Here is a 24,924-nt window from a genome sequence, read left to right as displayed (position 1 = left end):
GGGTCCTATTCTCATAAGTAGCCATTTTGTGATCAGACCCATCTCTTATATAAATTTGAGGTAGAGCATCAAACCTGTCAAGGGAGTCTTACAATATGACATTTGAATATGAGTAATAATCATTCATTCAACAATTATGTATTGAGCACATACTATGTTCTAGGTATTGTACTATTTTTCTAAGGATTGGAAACCTTCCTTCAGGGGCATCTATAGTGCTCTGTATGACTCAGAGTTTTCTAATACTATTGTGTTCTAATTACTTTATATTTCCAAAGTTCCATGAGGTGGAAAATTTTGTACCTATATGCAAATGGAAACTGACTTAGTGAAATTGAATAATGTTTACAGTGTTATACAGCAAATAACTGATATATTTAAACCCAAATCCCTGCAATCATGCTGATTTCCTCTTCTACTACTTTTGACAGCTCATGCTTTCAGCTAATAGAGACATTCTGCACAGTACTGACTGAGACCTATTTTATGTGTCAGAAACCCCCATTAACACCTGTGTATATGGACAAGCTGGTCATTTACATGTTCTTTTAATTCCACCTAATACAAATGAAAATATTTTAGTTGTATTTTGGAGTTCAAAGGGAATGCTTTATAATATAGTGAGGAATATATAAGGAAGGAGTAATATCAGGAAGAACTTAAAATGTAGTGAAACAGAAATGGTGATAAAAGAAGTTGGAGAATCTACCTGTAGGTGTCTTTAAAATAGAACGTAATTTTTATGTCTCACACAGTCATGTGGACTAGATTTTCTGTTGAGATCATTTCAGCTTATAAAGCCATCATGTTGCACTGTGATATTATCACTAAATTGGACATAGTCTGCAAACACAGGAAAGTAATAACTTCCTAGATTGGTAACTGTAGTTCAACCTGTACTATTGGTAACTGTAGTTCAGGTAACTGACACCAGGTGGCAGCATCCAGACACTCACATGATTTGAGAAAATCACTGAATCATACTCTTAAGAGACACCTTAGGTAATATTTAACCCAAACTATCTCACAATTATGGAAGCTCGATACTCAGAGCCATTATTCAGCATAGTTCTGTAAGAATAGCTTTTTATTTAAAGAAAAACCTTATATAAATATTAATTAAATCACATATGCAGAATAAAAAAGAAATGGAAGTGCTATTTAGGGCAATATTTAAAAGCAAGCAATATTTTACGCTGATTCAAGAGTTATCTTTCTTTTTTGGTGGGGGACAGAGTCTCACTCCGTCACCCAGGCTGGAGTGCAGTGGTGTGATCTCGGCTCACTGCAACCTCCACCACCCGGGTTCAAGTGATTTTCCTGCCTCAGCCTCTCTAGTAGCTGGGACTATAGGCACGCGCCATCACGCCCAGCTAATTTTTTGTATTTTTAGTAGAGACGGGGTTTCACCGTGTTAGCCAGGATGCTCTGGATCTCCTGACTTCATGATCAGCCCGCCTCTGTCTCCTAAAGTGCTGGGATTACAGGTGTGAAGTCCCACGCCCAGCCAAGAGTTATCTTTCTTATTATTCTTTCCCAAGCAACCCCCCTCTTCCCTGCAATCCCACCCAATAAAGGAATAGGACATTCTTGGATGGGATCTTTCAGGGGTTTAAAGTCTTCCTTCAGGGATATGTGTAGTGTCTCCAGGGATATTATAAAGTCAGTTCCCTGAGGTCGACTCTGATCTAAATCCCCACAGTTCGGTGCTAACAGGGACTTTAGACAGCTTCTTGTTCACTCTTCTCAGTATTTTTTCTTCTGTGACAGGCATAAAAAGGCAACTCATGCCTATAAGCCTATCCAAGCTTTTATAAAACTCAAGTAATACTGCAGAGAAGAGCATTTGCAACCACCTGTTACTGTCACAGCCTCAGTTAGGGTCATTTGAAATAGGTCTAACCAACGTAAAAATAGGCTGTGCTTTATTAGAGTTGCATTAACTGTAATCTCACTTCTTTCTTTTCCTCTAAAGCAAACACACAGAATATAAGTGAGTGAGATTGGAGTTGTCTCCTTTTAAATCTGCTCTCCTTTATTTTTTTAAGCAAATGATCTCCAATCACCATGTAATTAATATCAGTATCTGAAATGATTCTCACAGATGAACATGACCTTTCAGTGTATTTCACAGTATTTCCACAACACAACAGAGAGCCACTTTTCTAGCCCAGTTCTCTAAACACATTTTAGATGAGAAATTTGTCTACCAGAGGAGTTCACATAGCTACTAAAATGTCACACAGCTACTACTTAGAGGCAGAGCCAGGACCAAGATCCAGGTGTTACAGTAAGGATTCTGGAAGCACATTTAACTGCTTTACCTCAACTTTCTTGAACTCAAAGCCAGCTTTGCAAGAGTGCATGAACAAGACTGATTTTAGAGTCTGACATTCCACTGCTTCAGTCTGAAACACAGATAGCATCTGAACCTCACCTGGCAGCTGTGCCGTTTTGCCCTGTGCTCTGACACATTTTGGCTTTTTAAATGAGTTCCCAGTGCTGCTGCTCGTAGTCAAAATGCCAGGTTCTGTAAAAAAGCATGATTCCTTCCAGCCCTGGGGATTGTTGTCAAAAGGTCATCCAGTCATTATTTCTCACTAATTATGTTAGAAGGAGGCCTCAAAAATGTCAGTTTTTTTTTTAAAGAGGAAACATAAACATTTAGGGTAAACATAAAAAACATAAATCATAGTAGTATTATGTATAGTGTTCCTTACAAATGTTGATGTGCGGTGGGTGTAGAATCATTCATTTATTTATTCACCATCATGTTTTGAGATAGCTCAATGCCAGATGGGGTTGAAAAGTCCGCAGGTGCCAATTGGATTCTTCCTTCGTTTACATATATGTATTTATAACCTATTATATGCTAGTGATAGTGCTAGGCACAAGGAATGTAGCCCAATATGAATGGATTTTAATAGAAATGTTACTCAAGATAAACTTACTTAAATGGAGTTGAATTGTGGTTTTATAAAGAGTTGGTAATCACAGCACTTTGGGAGGCTGACGCGAGAGCATCACTTGAGCCCAGCAGTTTGAGACCAGCCTGAACAGTATGTCAAGACCCCATTTCTACAAAAAATAAAAAATTATCCAGATACAGTGGCACCTGTCTTTAGTCCCAGCTATTTGGGAGGTTGAGGCAGGAGGATCGCTGGAGTCCAGTAGGTTGAGGCTGCAGCAGTCAGCCATGTTTGTATCACTGCTCTCCAGCCTGGGCAACAGAGCAAGAACCTGCCCCCCCCACAAAAAGAAAAGAAGAAGAAGAAGGAAAGAGAGTTGGATATATTCTAAAAAATAAATTTTAAATATTTTTTTATTATTAATGGAATACAAAACATATTTACGATAGCAGTTGCTTGGAGGAATCAGAAAATATAAGACAAGGCTGCTGTTAAAAATTTAGTTTTAAGAAAGGACTCATAGATCTCATAGATGGTTATTTAGACAAATGACACAAACTATTCCAAAATACAGGGTATGATTTTCAAGCTAACTATTGTAAGCATTGAGTGATAAAATGTAAAGGGAGAGATCACTTGCAGATGAGGCAAACCCAGAAGGCTTCACCTAGGTGCTGGAAATTTGAATTGGACTCCCCCTTTGAATCCAAATGTGAAGAAGGAAATGAGTCCTCCCATTTTTTTTTCTTTCTTATATAATTTTACATTTTATATTATCTTAGAAGCTAATATTGGGTAGAGACATAGATAGTCATAGAAAAAGCTGACTTTAGCCTAGGAGTTAGGAACTTAAATGATAGTCATTATTTAATCTATGACACCGATCAGGTCTGAGCAGGTTTTCTCGTAGACAGGGGACTGAGCCAAAGAATATCTTGGAGTTCCTTCTGGATCCAGGGTCATTGATTCTATTACACATTATTTAATATTGTAAACATGTAACCTTGTGAAAGTATATTGTCACATTACTTTTACTTTTTTTAATTTTTAAAAATTCATATGGGTACATAAGGGGTATATATTTATGGATTATATGAGATTCTGTCACATTTTAATAAATATAAATCAAGATTGAGAAAGCAGTGCAAGGCTAAATTATCCAAGTAAGTTCGATTTGGTTTAAACCCAGTTACAATTTTATTTGACATCTAAATAGTGTTCATCAATACTTAGGAAGTAAAAAAGAAGTCAATTATAAATCTTCAAATTAATATGTATTGTGTACAAGGTTCATGGTCTATTCTAGGTACTTATTAACTAACAATTTGACTTTCAAATGTTTTCTTAGCATTTCAAATGAAATGCTATCCTTATTTTCCCATATGTGTTGCATTCTTGCTATAGATTATAAGAACAATTTTTTTTTCACTCAACGATGATTTAATAAATATTTATTGAGGACTTATAAATGTCAAGCACTGAGCTTGCTAGATGCAGGAGGTATAAAAGTAAATGAAATATAGTTAAAACATAGTCTCCTTTTCAAGAAGATTACTGTCTGGTGGGTAAGTCAAACTTGTAAGTAGACTAACTACATTTCTAAATATTAGAGTTTAAAACAAGAGCTTTAGAAAGCCCAGAAAAGGGGACATTGGCTACTATACAGAAGGTTTTACAGAAAGGTAACATTTAATCTGAGTCTTAAAAAAGAGATAACATTTAATCTGAGTCTTAAAAGAGAAGATGAGATGGCAAAATGACGTACCTTAGGCTATGGCTTGGTGGCATCTGCCATCATGAAATCTATAGGATCAGGAGTTCTCATCTGTGACAGAGGTCTATTTTATTTTTACAGGATGGTTATAAAAATTGGAAATAATGCAAAACACTTAGCGTAGTGACCAGAAGAGTATAGGTGCTCAGTAAAGCACAGCTATCATTTATATCATCACCTAAACCTATTGAACTATATGTCCTGCTACTCACTGTACATTCTCCAAATGCCCAGTATACTGTTTCGCAGCTAATATTATGGCTATAACTAAGTAGTCAGTAGCCACTTATGCATTTAATATCTGCCTCCCCTACCAGACTAAATACCATGAGAGAAGGGAGTGAAATTGTTTCATTAACTATTGCATTTCTGGTATCTATCAGAGTACCTAGCTGATGACAGATGACCAATGAATATTTGTCGAAGGAGTTATTTAAAAATGCACTATCAAGTCATATTGTGAAAGTGTGAGCACTCTAACTCCCAAATATCAATGTATTAGTTTTCCTTCATGGCAAAGGGAGGCACTCAGATGACTTGAAGAAATACCCACTCTGTATGGAACTCAAGTTCATACTCCTCATTTTCTTGCCTCAATTAACTTTCCGTTATGGTCATGCAGAAATTAGCTTCAAAGCTCATGGTAGTCTGTGGATATCTAGAGAAAATAATTTTATGATTTTTCTGGTGACTTTAACACAAAATGTAGATTACATTTGTTTTATTTTACCTTTCCACAGCCCCGAATATTTAATAAGAAGACCTCTCTCCTCTCTCAACAAATCTGCCATGTCTTATAGAAAGTTTATTAGAGGAACACATTCAGATCCCCTGAGAATTCATTACTTTCCAAAGCTGTGACGAAGCATTATTCTGAATAAAATTAAGTTCTACTTCTTCCAATTAACAGCAGATGATAAAAGTGCCTGCCAGTTCGGTTGCTTTTCAGCTGGGTGTTTTTCTCTTGCTTGGTCATTTGTAAAATGTGAGCCCTCCTAACGGGGACTGAGTAGTCACTTGAATTAATGAGTTTCAGCTGATTTAATAATGTCTCGCATACTGTAGGTATTCAATAATAGTCAACAGCAATTTGTAAGCTGACTTAAGTTGCTCTATTTGAGAACATTGGCTAAAATCAATATAATGTGGCTTTCCTACTAAATTTGACTTAAAGGAACGATCAAGTTCCCACATTTGGGATCCCGAGTATATACAGTCCTGTGGCTAGTATTCTCTGAAAGAATCTAAAAAGATTATGCAAAACCTGTTGGGCTGAATTTCTTCCATTATTTCCCAACAAGTACACAGATGATCCAGCACACCACTATAAATCTTTTGAGCCTTAGGTTGAAGAGTATCTGGCACAGAGTAGGTCTTTATCAAAATAAAAGCTAAAAACAAATAGGATAACATGTTATGTGCCACAGGTTAGAACATAGCCCATTTTCTTGTACATCGTAGTCACTCAGTAACTATTGATTTAACCAATATAAAATTAAAATAGAATTGAAAAGCCAGCATAAACTAACAGAGAGAGGAAACCTTTTAGATCTAAACCCAGGAGGATAAAATGCAAAAAAAAAAAAAAAATTTAATCAGGAAAAAGTTATATTCAGAGGACCAAAGAGACAAAGTTAGTAAGTGCAGATTACAGTACAGCATATGGTGCCTAATGTCTAATGCACGTATTTGCATGCTGAAGCTTTTAATTAGAAGGTATTACAATTCCACTGAGATTCTCATAGCTCTGGATGGAGAGCTTTAAAAAAATCAATATTATATGCTTGTTATATTATAACCTTTGTGGAAAATCAATAATACATTTGCTGGAAAAAAATTTGATGTGTCAACTGAATTATGGAAACTTCTCATGCCAACGGTGAAACCTAATGATTTATTTACATTAATTAAATGAATTACTTCATTATATCAGTATATTATACTAATTTACATATGCCCACATTATCTGTGTCTCTAATTGTTCCCTGAGTTATGCCCTCTCCCTAGGTGCCCTTGGCTTACCTCTTCATGGCAGAAGCTATATCTTCTGTGTCTTGTTAACAACCCACTCAGTGTTTATTTACTTTTAAATGATTTTTGTTATAATGACGACTGTAATGATAAATAAAAGTTCAAGCAATATAGCTTCTGTGTTGGGAACTCTACATACTAATAGAAAATATACACCACTCAAAATTAAATATTTGCCTTTATACAATACCTATTGATTCATTCAATTATTCAGCAAGCTAGCCAACATCCATTCAGCTGCCAGGCATGGAATAGTCACTGACAGAGTTAAAGAAAAATCTGTCATGACTCCCTGTTGTTAACAAACTTTTAGGGAGCAAAAGATAAAAATGCTATAATAAAGTGTGACAGCTCTAATGATGTGTAAAAAATGTTTTGAGGGCCTTAGGGGAATCATAGCTAACTGCTGGAGGAGACCCTGAAGTCTTTGGAAGGGTAGTCTTGAAGCTGAAACTCAAATTTGCATTTCAATTGAATAGGTGCAAAAAAAGAAAGAAGATAAGGAGTCAACAGCCCTCACCAAGTTATGAAAGTGTGATCTATGAGGTATACACATCTGAAAGGAATTTGGTATAGCTGGACAATGTCCCGAGAGCCGGAATGTGTAGGGAGAGGAAGAAAAAGTGCTGTATGTGTTGGGGCTTGGGGAGCAGTATGTATTTGAAGTAGAAGGAAAATGAAAGAATATGAAGTTAGAAGCGTAGATTCAAGGCAGTTTGTAGAGGGCCTTGGATGGCAGGATTAGGAGTCTAGAACGTATGCTGTGATTAAAAGAAGTCAAATAAGATGCTAAGCAGAGCACTGACAGATTTAGCCTGTTTGTTATTTTCTTCCCTTATTCCTTCCTGTCTCCGTTGTTAAGCACAACTATTGGCATAAAAGAGGTTTTCAATTCCCATTTTTAGACTGCATTCTAGCCTGGGCAATAAAGCAATACTCCCGTTCTCTCTCCCTCTTTCTCTCCCTTTTTCTTCCTCTTCTTCATTCTTTTTTCTTTCTTTCTCTCTTTCTTTCTTCCTTTTTTTAAAAAAAAAAAAATTAGAGTTTTATTTAAGAAAAAAGGAAAAAAAGTTTCTGCTTGTTTCCTTATACAAGGGGGAAATATATTGCAAAGATGTTACAAATTTTAGGAAAGAAGCGTGTGTGCTGTATCCATAAGAATTCACTACTGGGGAGTAAGTGCTCGCTTTATAAACTTTCTAAGAATAATCAAGTTCACCCAGGTCTGAGTTGAGCTTTAGATTTAAGGATGCTTAGCTTGCCACCTTGTGGCTGATAGTGAATCCTGCACACAGGGGATGTAGTCTGGGAAATAAACCGACCCCAAACCAGTTAGTGAACAAAGTATTTGTTCAAGTTCATCACAAGTATTTGAGATAAATGGTAATAAGAAGAATGACACTTAAAATAAACATTAATAAATACTGGAGTCAAAAATCTTGAATGATCCTTGACTCCTTTCTCTCACCCCTCACATACAGTGTTTCTGTAAATCCTGTTGATTAGATTTTCCATATCTGATATGTAGTAACGTTAGAAGTGTTTTTCTTGATAATTCCAGCTTTTACTGAGAGTATGGAACAATCTTAGTTCTCATATATTGCTGATAGTATGTAAATTGGTATATTTCTGGCAAAAACTACAACTACTTTGTAGTAAGATCCTTTGAGAAAGCAGATACCAGTTAGTTATCTCGTAAAATTGAAGATGCCTATAGTCTATGACCCAGAGCCCCTCTACTCTCCTAGGTATATATGTTCTAACAAGAGTTTTACATTTGTACATCAAGAAACACAAGCAAGGAGCTTTTAGCAGCTTTGTTAGTTTTGTTATTCCAGAAAGGAAAATAATAGAAAAAGTACAAATATCTCTCAGAAAAAAATGGTACACTGTGATACACTAAATAATGACATACTGTAAAAAAATTTTTTAAATGATCTAATACTGCACACATCAACATAAATTTCTCAATGAAATGTTGTAGAAGAATAACCACAATATGATAGTGCTTTTATAAAGTTCCAAAACAGATAGAAGCCGAGCATTGTCTTTCTTACAGTATTGCTTAAAAATGCTTAGCTTATATCTGTTTTGGAAACAGAACCTGTGTGTGTGTGTGTGTGTGTGTGTGTGTGTGTGTGTGTGTAAACACATTTATTTTAAGGAATTGGCTTTTGCGATTGTAGGAGCTAAGATCCATAGAGCAGGCCGGCAGGCTGGAAACTCTTCAACAGGCGCTAAAGCAGCATCCACAGGTGAAATCTGTTCTTCCTCATTGAAACCCTAGTTTTGATTCTAAGACCTTTTAACTGGTCAGATGAGCCCACCAAGATTATCAATGATAATCTCCTTTTCTTAAAGACAACTGATTGGAGATGTTAATCACAACTACAAAACTCCTTCATAGCAACACCTAATTAAGTAATTTTGTATATAATTTAGCCAAGTTGACACAAAAAACTAACCATTACAACTGCATGTCTATGTAGTAAGACCATTGGGGAAAACAGGGAATTATAAAATTCCACAATTACCTCAGGGGAGAGGCAGACAGATATGACCAGGGATGGATACCCGGGGCCTCCATTCTGTTGGTAATACTTTTTTAAGATGGATGGCAGTTATGAGGAAGTTTGCTATATTATTCTTTATAGATTGCATAGTTGATATAAATTGCTTTGTATGTGGAGGCCATTATCCTTAGCAAACTAACATAGGAACAGAAAATCCAATATTGCATGTTCTCGATTATAAGTGGGAGCTAAACGATAAGAACACACGAATTATTCTGTAACGAGTTTTAAATATAATTTTTAATCACAATACAAAATAATTGTTTGCTAAGGGTGTGGGACCTGTGTAATCTGGGAAACTGAGGTGCTTCACTCCACCTCTAACCCAAGCTTGTCCAGCCTGCAGTCCATGGGCCACATGTGGCCCAAGATGGTTTTGACTGTGGCCCTAACACAAATTCAGAAACTTTTTAATAACATCGGGGGACTGTTATGCAGTTTATTTGTTTATTTTTAACTCATCAGCTATTAGTGTGTTTTATGTGTGGCCCAAGACACTTCTTCCATTGTGGCCCAGGGAAGAAAAAAGATTGGAGATTGAACACTCTTGTTCTAACCATTTAGGGTTGTTTCTATGAGCTAAAACAGAAATATGAATCAGGAGAAAGACTGAAACACAGTGTTAGACCAGATGCTCAAGTTTATAAAAATAACTGGGGGTGCATTTCTGATGAGTGACTAACACAGATTATCTGATACCCACTGTCCACAAGGCCCCAGTCTCAAAGCTGAATATGGTTCCTTAAAGTTCACCTGCTGTTTGACCATGTCCTTCTCGCCTATCAGGCAAAAGATGGGCCCAGGTGGGAGTGAACTTAGTCACCAAGTGTTATAAAATTCATTTTATGTATTACTTCTTATCTCCTCTGAGAAAAGACATTGGAAGTTTGAAAGAATAAAACACACAGACATTTGGAGTGTTTTGTGGGTGGGCAAAAGAAAACGTGGAGTTTGTGGGCCTTAGATGCTTCCTACTGTGGGAAATGCAGGTGGGCAGAGGCCGAGCTCATTGGCCTATAGACTCTGCCACTTGCTGGCCTCAGCCTCCAGCACAGATTCTCTACATGCCTCCCAACTGGTCTACCCAACTTCTGCCCCTCCTTTTGAATTCATTCTCCTTTGGCAGCTAGAGTAAGCTTTAAAAAAAACTGTAGTAAAAACAACATAGCATAAATTTTTACTCTATGTTAACCATTTTTAAATGTACAGTTCAGTAGTGTTAATTACATTCACTTTGTTGTACAACAGATCCCCAGAACTTCTTCCTCTTGTAAATCTGAATCGTTATATCCTTTAAACAACTTCCTATTTCTCCTTCTCTCTAGTCCCTGATAAATGCCATTTTACCTTCTGTTTCTATGAATATTGCTACTGCAGGCACTTCATATAAATGGAATCATACAGCATTTGTCTTTTTGTTCCAGCTTATTTCACTTAGCATAATGTCCTTAAGATTTGTCTATATTGTAGCTTGTGACAGTGTCCTTTCTTTTTAAGGCTGAATAACATTTCTTTGTGTATGTATGTGTATATAGATATTTTTAACCACATTCTGTTTATTCATTTATTCATCAACAAACATTTGGGTTGCTTCCACCTCTTAGCTGTCATGAACATGGGTGTGCAAAAATATTTTCAAGACCTTGCTTTCATTTCTTTGGGATATGTACCCAGAGGCGGGATTGCTAGATGATATGGTAGTCCTGTTTTTATATTTTTGAAGAACCTCCATACTGTTTGTTATTACAGTTACATCATCTTACAATCTCACTAAGAGCTCAAAAATGAGCTTTTGAAAATGTAAATCAGATCATATCACTTTCCTCTTGAAAGTCTTTGTTGACTTCCCATTTTTCTCAGGATGGGGACCTAAATCCTTCTCAAGGCTATCAAGGTCCTATGGAATCTTATTCCTGGTTACCTCTTCTGCCTCATGTTTGCTTCACTCACCCCTCTTCGGAAAGCTGTGTCAATTCCTTGAAATTATCACACTCTTTTCCAACACAAATATTCTCATGGTTGTTCTTCCTTTCATTTGAAAGGCAACTTACTCAACTCTTCGCATGGGAAATATGCTTATTCCTCTGACTTCAGTTAGTATGTCATTGTTTCAGAAAGCGTCCCTGACATTCTCTAGTGAATATGGTTCCTTCTTTGTGCTCTCTTGGAGCATCTTATTTCCTTGACAGTCTGTGATCAGTTCCTTCCTTATTTAATTATGTTTGTCACCTTCACTAGAAGGAAAGCTCCACAAGAGAAATAATATTGTCTGTGTTGCTTGTTCACTGTTGAATCCCTGCAGCTAATGCACCTACTAAAACTAGTAGTCATGCTGCCCTCAAGGTTGAGCAAGTCCTATCCAAATTAGGGAAAGAGTAATGATTTTTAAGGTTAAAAATGGCCCCACACATATACACCATGGAATATTATGCAGCCATTAAAAATGAGGAGTTCGCGTCCTTTGTAGGGACATGGATGAACCTGGAAACCATCATTCTCAGCAAACTGACACAAGAACACAAAACCAAACACCACATGTTCTCACTCATAGGAGGGTGTTGAACAATGAGAACACATGGACACAGGGAGGGGAGCACTATACACGGGGGTCGGTTGCGGGGGAGTGGGGGGGACAGCGGGGGGGGAGTTTGGGAGGGATAGCATGGGGAGAAATGCCAGATATGGGTGAGGGGGAGGGAGGCAGCAAATCACACTGCCATGAATGCACCTATGCAACAACTTTGCATGTTTTTCACATGTACCCCAAAACCTAAAATGCAATTAAAAAAAAAAAAAAAAAAAATGGCCCCATTTGGGAAGCTTCGCTGTGATTGTTAATGTTGCATACCCAGGTAAAACCTAATGGTTTAGATACAAGGATGACTAGATACAAGGAGAAAGAAGAAAATAAAACACACAGAGCTACAAGTGAAGTCATGAACTGAATGGACTAAGATATGCCCAAGCAGAGGCCAGAAGTTGCTTATGGATTTTAGAGAATTTGAATTGAATTCAGTTTAGAATTGAATTTTCAGTGATAAATAGGGAATGTGCACTAGCTGATTTTTATCAGCCTGGCCAAGTCTCTAGAAACGAAAGTCTAAGCTTTATGACAGTACAGTCATTCAAATCATAACTTCATGGTTGATACTTTATCATTTATATTTCAAAATTTGAACTGAATATCTCTCCCAAGCACTAATTCTTCAAGGTTTCCTGAAACCTTAGATCCATATTGCCAATTTTAGGGAGAAATTATCAAGCTTATCTATATTGTAGCATGTAAATGGCCCACGGTACTTTTTGATTTTAATCTAACACAACTGTTTAAGACTGTACCAACCTCTCAAGGAAAGAAATGTAAGAAACTGCCTTCAAGCATCTTAATGTGTCAAGAGAGGAAGTTTACTTCTATCATCCCTCCTCTGTGGGGTCTGGTCTGTTGTTCCTTTGAGAGTATTATTGCTGTCTCTTGGACCCATACCTTTCCATTCTTTAAGAGTAGCCTGTGATATCATATTCTCCAAGAAACTGTTTCTTTATACTATCAAAGCCAGGTTAAATGACCTCCAGGGGAGCATGTGAATATTATGTGTTAATATGATATTGCACTGATTGTAAGATGTACTTTTTTACATTAGCATCTCTGAAATCAGTCTGTGTCTTAACTATGACATTTTAGATTGAAAACATTTGTCAGTCTTATCTACCAAAAACAGAGCTCACTGGGGCATTGTGGTCTCTCTAAATATTACCGGTGCCTATTACAGTGCATCAGTGATTCATTTTAAGTGCTCAGTGAAAGGAGAGATGAAAAAAAAGATTGCACACTTGGTGGAAAATTTTATTGTAAGGACAGTATACAGTGACAAAGTTAAACCACATTTTGGGGGGTATAAGATTAGGAGAGACTGTGGAAAAGGTAACATATGAAAAGAACCTTAAAAGAGCAAGATATTTCTCACCTGTGATTTGGGAAGCATCCTTCAAGACAGAAGGAAGAGCGTGAGGCAGGAAGGTGAGAAAAGACTGGAAAGATGGGATGGCTCCAGTAAAGAGAGGCTGACCTAGTTTGAAAGGAATGTAAATGAGTGGAAAAAATCAGTAAGAGATAGTACTTTAGCAAGACATTGAGAATGTTGTGAATTCCACATCAAAGTGCCTGTGTTTTATTCTGGAGCAGTAAAAAACTACTGAAGGGTTTTAAAGGAGTGAATGATATGGCCACACTTGTTGCTAAGGAAGATCTATCTGGGGGTGCCTACTTAAAAGAACTGGTTGATACAGAGTATACAGATAAGGAAACCAGTTACTAGGTGGCTACAATTCACTTGACAAATATGTGTTAGGACCCACTGAATACCTGGCACAAGTGCTACAGCCATAAACAAGACTCAATCCTTGCATTCAAAGATCTTATAGTCTATAAAAAGCAAACAATCAAATAAACAGACAAAATGATAGAATAAAATACATGTCCTGTGGGTGCACAGATAGCTCTGAGTCCTGACCTCAGTCTGGGGCTGAGGCATAGATGATTGATGCAGGAAGTGAATAAATCATGGAGGCTCCTGGAAAGAGCGTCATCTTCACTAAACTTGATGTTAAAGATGTAAAGAGATGGCAAAAGGCATCTGGAAGGTAACAAGTGCAAAATCCTGGAGGTCGTCCATTCCTCTTACTCTGAATTGCAAAGAATTCAGAATGGTGAAATTCTAGATTTGGGGGAATGGGATGGGAGAAGATGAAGACATAGAGAAAGGAAGGTTGGTGTTTTGGGGTAGAAAGAGGCAAGAAAGATGGTTAGAAAGATAAATAGAAGGCAAGTGGAATATTCTAGGGAGAAAAATCAAGGGCTTGATGGGGGAATGGACAATGGAGATAAACAAATATAAAACAAGAACAAATGTATCTACTGATTTAGAAGTCCATGAAACTTGTATTAGATTCATTCATCTGGTAACATGCACTAAACCTCTGGCCACAGTTGTAGTATCGCTACTTTCGTCAGGGAGCTCTCAGTCCAATGTAAACCGTCTGGGCCTTCACTCTGATATTAGGAGTCATGTTCTGCCAACTTAGTTAGATGGGCCCCACTCTGGAAGACATGAGAGGGGAAAGATGCTGAAGGATCATCTTCATCTGTATAATTTTGTATTTGGGTGACCAGGGAACTGGCAGTGTCATTAACTAGGTTATTTCTATTTATACTTTCTCCCAATTGCATTCTATGGCCCAGCAAGGATAAAGGGAAGCTTCCAGACCTTAGTTTTTAAACCAAAGGACCAAAGTATCCACCATACTCAGAAGAAATATCTGAGTCAGAGAGTAATAAATGCACAGTATCTGAGGACAATATAATGTGTGAATTAAAGTTGGGATTACACGGATGATGAGGTATAGATCTCATTCCGTTCACTAGTTGTGTGAACAGGTTACTTACTTAATTTATTTCTCCCTACTTTTTCTCATTTGTTAAATGAAGGAAATAAAACAGTAACTACTCTATAAGTTTGTTATAAGGATTAAATAAATTATTGCTTGTAAAGCATTAATACGTATGCATGTCCTAACATAGGCGCTAATCTGAAAGGTGACACTGTCAGTTCCCAGCAGGGCAGCAGGACAAGAAAATTAGAAAACTTTCTGGGTTTTCTTGATTTGGAGCTTACATCTTAAGAGTGTAAGAAGCACAAAATAACATTCTACAATTGCACATTCAGTTGCATATTAAGCATCTAGATCAAGTATAACTATGCCTCTCTGAAAGTAATTTTATTACATACTGTTTTATTTGGAGAACATTTAAACCATCACAAGCAAGCATGGATTATAAAGCAACTTTATTTGAGGAAACATTAATATTTTTATTACAGTGTCTGATTGTGAAATAAAACTCTTTGATTGAAACCCACTAGTAACAGGGCTGAAGTTAAGACCACACTTTCTGCCTTGTTTTTCAGCTGTCCCATGTTCCAGTGCCATTGACACCAGCTCATTATGGGGTGCTCTAAAACAAAAGCGCTCTATAGATCAAGCCCATTTGTACCACCACCAGAGACAATTCTTAGTAGTTGCCTCCCTGGACCACTGAGTGTCTTCCCATGGAAAGACAGCTGTTCATGACTTCTCCTTGGTACAGGAAGCATGTTGAAGAAAAAGGGAGGTCAAAGAATTGTATTACCTAATGCAACTAGAACTTAATTTCTACAAGGTCATAAATATTTGCTTTTTTTTTTAAACTACCATATTCCTAGCACTTAAAATTTGGTGATTAGCATATAATGTGCTGGATGAACATTCTGTTGGATGAATGAATAATGGTGCTTCCTAGTAGGAAGGAATTTTAGTCTTTATAGTGTCACAGAATAAGTATGTGCCAACAGGCCACCCAGGAAGTCCCAGGACCAGGAACAAAGTCTGCTGGAGATCATCCAGGAGATATTCTAGGTTCACGTGGGTAAGTGATCTCATCCTTGGAAGTGAAATATAACGGGAGGGCTAGGCAAGTGCCAATTCCACAGGCAGGTTCTGAAGTCCAAAGCTCACGTGGCTAGGAAGAGTAGCTTGAATGAGCAGTGAAGGCAACTTCAGCACCTGTGTCTGAGACTTTTTTTTCTCTGCCTCCTGGACAGAAATGATCATCATAGGCAGAAGAGACCAAGAGTGGGAGTGTTGGCCTAGCTAGAGGCATGAGTAGAAAGGGTAAGATGGCCTCACATACAGAAAAGACACTGAATCTAGAGAAGTGGCAGCAAGGCCTTAGAAGCTCATTCTCCCTCCTTCAGAAGGTTTGTGCTGTTCTGTAGGGATGCTACAATACTTGTAATAACATGGTGGAAGCCAGCTCCCTATAATGGTGATAAGGCCGAATTGAGCATGTACATGCACGTGTGTGTGTGTGTGTGTGTGTGTGTGTGTGTGTATCAACTCTTTTTATTTTATAATACTTGGAAAGATGACTTCATGACACTGGTAGAGAAATAGGAAGGCTGGGTGTGGTGGCTCATACTTCTAATCCCTGCACTTTGGGAGCTTGAGGCAAGTGGATCACTTGAGGCCAGGAGTTCGAGACCAGCCTGACCAACATGGTGAAACACTGTCTCTACTAAAAATGTGAAAAATTAGCCAGGTATGGTGGTACAAACCTGTAATTTTAGCTACTTAGGAAGCTAAAGGGGGAGGATCACTTGAACCCGGAAGGTGGAGGTTGCAGTGAGCCAAGATCGCACCACTGCACTCCAGCCTGGGTGAGAGTGAGACTCCATCTCAAAAACAGAAAAAAAAAAGATAAATAGGAAGAGTCTTATATTTCCTAAGCATCTACTAGGAGACAGGTCCTATGCCAAAGCGTTTATGCATATTATCTCATCAATTTCCTATAGCAACCCTGTCATACATTATTAGTCCAATTTTACAAATGAGAAATCTGAATTTCAGAAAGCCTTTGTACTTCCCTAAAGTCACATTGCTGGTTAGTGCAGGAACAGGATTTAAACCCAGGAACTGAGTCGCAGGGAATTTGCATCTCTTGAGGAAGCATTTTTGCTGAAATGAACATTTCCTCTTTTCTGGGAACCAGGTGCACTGAGCAAAACATGTTTCTAGCTTTTAGTAGTGAATGATTCTCACTCGCAGATGCTGTACCAGTTGCACAGCTGGTGGATTGAGTCAGACAGGGACTGCCTACAAGATCATACAGTGCTCGATTGAATCCAGTGGCAGTTATCCCTGGAAAATTACTCAGACCGTATTTGAAGTTTTGCTTCAAATGGATGAACTACTGTCGAGTTTGCTCTCAGATCATTGCTTTAATTTCTTGGTACCAAAGCAATTTGACTTAAAGTCTGGTCCTCCCCAGCAAATTTATTCCCAGCTCCTCCCTCTTTCATTTGTCAGAAACCCCTTCATTTGGAAACTCCTTTCCTTGCATCCTTCAGCCAGTTCTCAAGATTAACTCAACTGAAGATGGATAAACCCTTTCCAGGAAGAGAATTTTTTCTCACCACAAAACATACAATACACTGAACCTCTCCATTGCAACAAAGCAAATGCTCGATTGTGTATTACATATTCTATTTTGTCAATTATTTTTGCTCCTCAAAGAAATACATGTAGCTCCAAAAAACTGAAATTATCCCCCAGAAATAACCACTGTCAACATGTTAGTATATTCTTCCACCTCTTCCTTGCCTTGCATCCACTTTAATGTCTTTTATTGGGTTTATTTGAGGTTGGTACACTTCAGTGTGAGTCAAGCTGCTGACCTGGGGTTTAGAAGGGCTCATGTAAGAATACTTAGGATGGTGTCATTTGTGTGCTGTGCTTCCTTAGCTGCTCTAACTCAGTGCTGGCAGAAGAGAGGACAAGGGGAACTCAGCTCTTCTCTGCATGTTGCCATTTTTCTTTCTCTCAACTCTTTTGCTCCAGGAAGCCACCAGCTAACACTCTTTGTCAGGTACATCCTACCCAAAGCTGGAACGATTCTTCCTGCTAAAGGAAAACCTTCAAAGGAACCTGCTTCATTACCTGCGCTACACAACATAAACCAGTTTTTGATTTTATTGTTGAAACTTTTACAGGGTACTGTTCAATAACCAGTTCTCCTGTAGAATCCCAGGAGGTTTCTTGAGTACACACTGCTTCTAGGATGTGCTAGTCATGATGGAGTACACAGGAGTCTAAGGAGCTTACATTTCTACCAGGGGTAGTTCCGTTTAGTAATATTTATTGAGCACCTACTGGATCCCAGGCAGAACATTTGCCACTGGTACAAAAACGAATTGTGAACTCTTCCCATTCCCATGAGAATGGCAGAGACGTACATGCTTTGAGAAAAAGAGGGATTCTCAGGGAATTAGACAGGGGAGCACAGGTGTCCGGGGAAAGCATCTGGGAAGATATCATGTATGAACTAAATTTTGAAGGTTGAGCAGTATGTGAAAAACATTTGGGAAAGTTATGAGAGGTAGAGAAGACATCAAGAGCAAAGGGCAAGGATGAGATGTGTCTTTCTTATTCACTGTTGTATCTCTAGCTCTTAGTACAATGCCTGGTATAGAGTTGGTGCTCAGTAAATTCTTGTTTCATAAAAAAGTGTGAGGAGAAGGTTTTCAGGCATTTATGATGGCTAAAGTGTACTTTGTGAGACCAGGAGGACCGTGAGATTCGATATACTGTCTGCGTGTTATAGAGTAATGGGAAAAGTTGAAGTTGGAGACTTTGAAAAATTTGAAATGGTAAAAGGCAACATTTTTCCTTCAGTTTTTTCTATCCTCCTAATTTTTTATAATCAAATAATATATCTAATGCTCCAGTAAAACAATCATAACTGGTGCTAAGTGACCACTTACCAGGTCACAGATACTCCTCTAAGTGCCTTCCACACATCATCTCACTTGGCTTTCTAAAAAATGTCGTGAGGTAGTTATTATTCCAATTTTCCAGATAAGAATATCACATCACAGAGTGTTTAATCAGTTGCATCACATGACCATGTGGTGATCAAACTAAGAATTGATGCAGGAAGTCTCTCCAGAATCTGTGCTTTTAGGCACTATTCTGAAACCGAGGTTTTGGAAAGCTATTCTACTGAGATACGTTGGTCATCTTACTCCTTTTGGCCCTGGGACGTCACAGAGGAAGTATCACTGAAGTCTGTCTTTCTACTGCCATCATATCTGAGTCAGAGTCTCTGAAAGAGCCCAAATAACTGTGGAAGGTCTTCACTGAAGGGTTGAGCTTTGAAACAACCCATGAGAGTCTGGGGAGCCATTTTGAGCAATTGGGAACACTTGTGGAGGTAATGGTACATCCAGACGCTAAGTGCTCCTCGGCCTTTGGGTTGGTCACGCGTGCCACTGTGGAGGAGGAGGATGCAGCTCCAAATGCAAGGCTACATAAATAAGGTGGAGGAAAGAGTTGTGGAGCCAAAGAGAGTTGTCTCAAGAGGAGATTCTCAAAGACTAGGTGCCCACTTAACTGTGAAAAGGATATTTGTTGATGGCTGTATCAGTTCATTCTTGCACTGCTGTCAAGAAATACCCAAGACTGGCTAATTTATAAGGAAAACAGGTTTCATTGGCTCCTGGTTCTGCAGGCTGTGCCAGAAGCATGATGCTGGCATCTTCTGGGCTTCTGGGGAGGCCTCAGGAGACTTTCTTTTTTCTTTTCTTTTTTTTTAACAAGTACTCAGCATTTAATGAACCTCCCTCCATGTGGCTTCAAGCCACCAGGACACAGGCCCCCCCTGACACACTTAATCTTCTCCTCAGCTCTTCTGCTGAAGAATTTGGCCTTGACGATGACAGGCTGCTTTGGGAGCTTTCCCTTGCCCAGAACTTTATAGTAGCCCGATCGCACCACATCAATGATGGGAGCAGCTGCAGTCTTGTTTTTAGCAGCATTCACCCGTGTCTGCTCACTGACCAACGTCCACAACGTGTCAAGGCTGACAGTTGAGCAGAAGCTCTGGATCCTCTTTAAGTGGTAATGCCTCATACCAACCTTCCCAAAGTAACCTGGGTGGTATTTGTCGAAGTTGATCCCGTGGTGATGCATACCACCAGCATTACCATGGCCTCCGGGGTGCTTCCAGTGCTTGCCTGCAGAAATACAAAGCCATGCGGCTGTGGCCGTGGCTCACGTAGCCCTGAAGTTTCTGGGTCTTCCTCAATCTGGATGGCATGTTGGTGGCCCAGACGAAAGACAGGAAACTTTTAATCATGGCAGAAGACAAAGGGGAAGTAGATTTGTCCTACGTGGCCAGGACAGGAGGACGAGAGAGGGCGGGGGAGGCACTACACACTATCAAACAATCAGGTCTCGTGAGAACTCTGTCATGAGACAGCACTAGGAAGATGATGCTAAACCATTAGAAACCACCCCCATGATCCGATCACCTTTCACCAGGCCCCACCTCCAGCACTGGGGACTATATTTCAATATGAGATTTAGGTGGGAACACAGATCCAACCATATGAGTGGCATTAAAGAAGACACTAAAGAACATCACCTACGAGCCAGGCACAGTGGCTCACTCCCACAATCTCAGCACTTTGGGAGACCGAGGTGGTGAATCACTTGAGGTCAGAAGTTCGAGACTAGCCTGCCCAACATGATGAAACGCTGTCTCTACTAAAAATATGAAAATTAGTCAGGGTTGGTGGTGGGCGCCTTTAATCCCAGCTACTCAGGAGGCTGGGGTGGGAGAATCGCTTAAACCCAGGAGACAGAGGTTGCATTGAACCAAGATCACACCACTGCACTCCAGCCTGGACTATAGAGCAAGTCTCCTTCTCAAAATAATAATAATAATTATTATTATAAAGAAAGAAATAACATCACCTAAGAGATTACTTTGAAGAGTATGGGAAAATTGTAGTGCCTGAAATCATGAATGATTGAGGCAGAGGCAAGCAAAGGGACTTTGCCTTTGTAACCCTTAAGGACCACGACTCTGTGAATGAGATTGAAATACCATACTGTGAATGGCCACAGCTGTGAAGTTAGGAAACTTCAAAGAGTGTTCAGAAACTTCATCACTGTCAAAGCAACAGACGGCTAGTGCTTCATTCAGCCAAAGAAGCCAAAGTAGTTCTGGAAACTTTGGTGGTGGTTGTGGAGGTGGTTTTGGCATGAACTATGATTGTGGAGGAAACTTCAGTGGTCGTGGTGGCTTTGGTGGCAGCTATGGTGCTGGTGGATATGGTGGCAGTGGGATGGCTATAATGGATTTGGAAATGATGGAAGCAGTTTTAGAGGTGATGGAAGCTACAATGATTTTGGCAGTTACAACAGTCTTCAAATTTTGGACCCATGAAGAGAGAAAACTTTGGAGGCAGAAGCTCCGGCCCCTACGGTGATGAAGGCCAATCATTTGCCAATCCATGAAACCAAAGAGGCTCTGGTGGTTCCAGTAGCAGCAATAGCCATGGAAGTGGCGAAAAATGTTAATTACTTCCAAGAAACAAAGCTTAGCAGGAGTGGAGAGCCAGAAAAGAGACAAAGCTCCAGGTTACAGCAGATTTGTGAACTCAGCCAAGCACAGTGGTGGCAGTACTTAGCTGCTACAAAGAAAACATGTTTTAGACAATACTTATGTGTATGGGCAAAAAACTCAAGGACTGTATTTGTGAGTAATTGTACAATGGTTATTTTTGTTTCTATTCTGTGGAAAAGGAAGAGCATTCCACAAAAGGGTTTTTAGCCATGTGAAAATTTCATTCTTAGGGACCACATTTTTGTTGTTATGACAAATCCACAAAGAACAAAGGTCTTGAGACGCCAAGCGAAGGATTGACATTTGTCAAGCAGCCACTATGTGCCAGGAATACAGCATCTCATTCAATCTTCATGTTTCTATGAGATAGATACTGTAATTCCTGGTTTATAACTTCAGTCAACTGAAGCTCAGATGTATCCAGCAATCTGACAAATGTCTCCCAGATAGCAAGTAGTATAACCAAGATTTGAAATCATGTTTCTAATACCAGAATCCGTGCACTTTCCACTATATGATGCTGCCTCTTGGAATCAGAGGACTATGTTGGTTTGAAACCCAGCTTTGCTATTTATTTAGCACTTTGGAAACTCTCTGATCCTGTTTTCTCATTTGGCAATCAGAATGATGATACCATTTTAATCTCTCCAATTCTTGAGAGAATTACTTGAGACAGTGTTTCTGAAAGTGCTTTGTAAATTACAAAGAGCATTTTGAATGTGTGGCATCTTACACAGTTCCATTTTGCAATTCCATACTCATTATTTTCCCAGATCATAGGTCTGTGATTCCATTCTGACTTATACTCAGAGGTCTTGAAGTCTGTTTAATTCTACAGTTACCTGTCCTGCGTTAACCTAGCCTTTCCTAGAAAATGGGCCTAGCGCATTTTATGGGGGAAATTGCATTTCTGTCGGGCTCCATTTCTAATATCTTTAGTTAACAGATGGAGGGTAGCACCGAACTAGAGTAAGTTCTCTCGTAGTTATTTAAATCATCAGTTCCTTAAAAAGGATCTTAAGATTCATTAAATATTCATGAAGCATCCTTCCTGGCAGCTCCTCCATAGTGGGTAATTACATAGAGTTTAAAATATCTGACGTTGCTTGGAAGCACACAAAGCTCTGTCAGCTGCAAGCAGACAGCTGATTTGTAATTTAATTAACATCCTGGCTTGTCCTTTTCTTTGTGGAAAAAAAGCAGGAAAGTATTTCCTTTCACTTGTGAGTTTTGTTTAAAAAAATTCAAATGGAGCACCTGGGAAAGCTTTTCATTTTTCACATCAGTGCTGTTACTTACATCCTGCTCCAAACTCTGGAAAAATTCCTCTTTCAAAGGTACTTTGGGCAAGCCATATTGCTGATCGTGGGTCATTTTTTTGTTAAAGGTGACTTTACTTCGGGAAGATCTGTGTGTAATCAGTAAGCTTTTTGACCCACTTTTATTAACTCTTTTTGTAATTATTTTGAAGGTAGATCTGGCTGCAGACTACTTATTTATTCAACAAACCTTTATCAAGTACCTACTATGTGTCAGGCACAAGAGGTCAGCAGTAAACTGAACAGGTGAGGCCCTTGACCCCATAGCGGGGTCGGGGTGAGGGGTGGTTAGTTCAATGGAGGAGACAAACGGTAAGCAAGTAATCACAGAAATAAATGTAAAATTAAAATGTGCCAAGCTTTATGAAGAATAAGGACAGGGTACCCTGAAAGCCTATGAAGAGGGAGCAGTGTGCAGAGGCGGGGAGAGAATTTCCTCATCTGAAAAGTCGGGAGGTCACCTTGAGGAAGTGAAGGTGAAAATTATGTATAGTCTCTCTTGCCTTTCCTCCTCGTATTTTTCTCCTATCTAAAACTACCTACACCGCCAGATTTGCAAACTATATGTAAACATTTTGAAAGAATGGATTGGAATAATAGAAAGAATGGACAGAAGAGATTGAACTCTGCTCCAGTAAAGGCATTATTCAGAGAATTCGTTTCAAATTAAAGAAATGGATAGAAATACTTATCACTGCACTGAACAATCCTTCATATCTCTTGTTTTCTTTTTTTTCCCTCATGTCTTTCCTCCAGGGAGGAAGGCAGTGAGTAGGAGTGAGGACCCAGTAGGCATATAAAGGTGATGAGACACAGGTCATAGATAGGCTAAGGCATCATGGGAAAAGGAAGAAGCTGGAAGAAAGGATCTGCTGGCTACCTACTGCAGAAGTCTTACTAAAGAAAATCCCTGAAAGTAAATATCAATGTGTTTAAACAAAACATTGTCCTCAGAATAAGAAGGTGGCTGGCGGGGCCTAGATGGAATACTCAGTTATGGAACTTAAATTTCTACAGCCTTGAGATGAAGTGAAAACCCTTTGTTTTCACGTGGTTCATTTTTGAGCTCTTTTTTTTGTCCCTTTGATTTTTCTCTGTTTTCTGAGATTCACTCACCTTTTCATTAGGGATCCCTTTGAAATTCTGTTATTTATTTATTTATTTCCAACTTCATGCTTCTAGAATATGTGCTTTCTTTCAGCCAAAGCACATTGTATAAAATTAAGAGGCTTTCTTCCAGGAGTAGCACTCAATCAGTCAACCCAGGCCTATTGGACACACACTAGGTAGCGTTCTAGCCTGACCACTCTGCAGGATACAAATGTAAGTCAAGGTTCTTACACTCAAAGAACTTCGATTACAGAGGGAGAGATAAGAGTTGACACAGAGAACACTGTTTGTCAGTATAGTTAACAGAGGCAGTGAAACCTGACAAGTTCTTAATGTCAGGCTTTGTGTTAGGAACTGTAATTATTACTTAATTCTATACCTGCTTTATAATGCTGCTATAAGCCTTAAGTGGGATAGTTTCTGTGACATTCTTAGCAAAGTGTTCATGGATAGTATTCACTATTAGGTATGATAATATACTGACTATTCATATGCACACAAACATGTTCTGGCTCTCTTCAGCTTTTGATTTGTTCTGTCTCTCGTCAGTACGGTGCCAACTCCTGCTACAAGGGGGAAGTAGAGCACTTTTTATGTAGCAACAGAGATAAACTCAGGTTTTTATTTATGAGGCCTTGAAATATTTCCAGTTTCTGGATCAGTTATGCACTGTGCCAGCAAAGTGCTATCATTCATATTGCACCGGAGAACCTCTAGTGACAGATGTGGCACATGTAGGATTCTGTGTTTAAATTCTGGGAATCTCAGGATGGTTTATTCTGATTCACACAGGCATCAGCAGAATATACTTAGCAGAGCCTGGTCAGACTTGCTTAGCCTTCTTCTGTCTGTGTTGGCGGGCGTGTGGTAGAGAAGGAGTATGAGTATGATTGCATGCAATCTCAGCTGGGAGGGCTTTCTGATCAGGTGTTATTGTTCAGATAATTACAGTTTAACTCAGTTAAAGTTACATATACTGGTCTCTTTCTGTGTGTCAGTTGTCAGATAGGCATTGGAGATTCAGAGTTGCACATGACTCTACCTCTGCTCTCGAGGCATTTGTAGGCTAGCAGAGGAGACAGGCACATGGACAGGTCATTACAACATGAAGTTCTTATTCATTGGCAAAAACCTGTGCAGAACACTATGGGAGCATAAAGGAGATACAGATGTCCAACCTTTGAAGTCAGAGAATGCTTCTGAGGAG

General features: G+C 39.0%; 1 protein-coding gene and 1 pseudogene across 19 annotated transcripts in view; one reads left to right on the top strand and one right to left on the bottom strand.

Annotated features, from left to right (window-relative positions):
• The window catches only part of DLG2 (discs large MAGUK scaffold protein 2), a 2,157,409-nt gene that overhangs the window by 1,051,138 nt on the left and 1,081,347 nt on the right, over nt 1-24,924 (top strand). The window lies entirely within an intron of this gene.
• On the bottom strand, nt 19,511-19,974 carry LOC105728955 (large ribosomal subunit protein uL15-like; annotated as a pseudogene).

This window comes from Aotus nancymaae, unplaced genomic scaffold (assembly GCF_030222135.1).
Source record: "Aotus nancymaae isolate 86718 unplaced genomic scaffold, 86718_ANA_hifiasm-v0.15.2.pri h1tg000059l, whole genome shotgun sequence".
Taxonomy (NCBI): domain Eukaryota; kingdom Metazoa; phylum Chordata; class Mammalia; order Primates; family Aotidae; genus Aotus; species Aotus nancymaae.
This window is presented reverse-complemented; position numbering and strand designations above follow the sequence as displayed.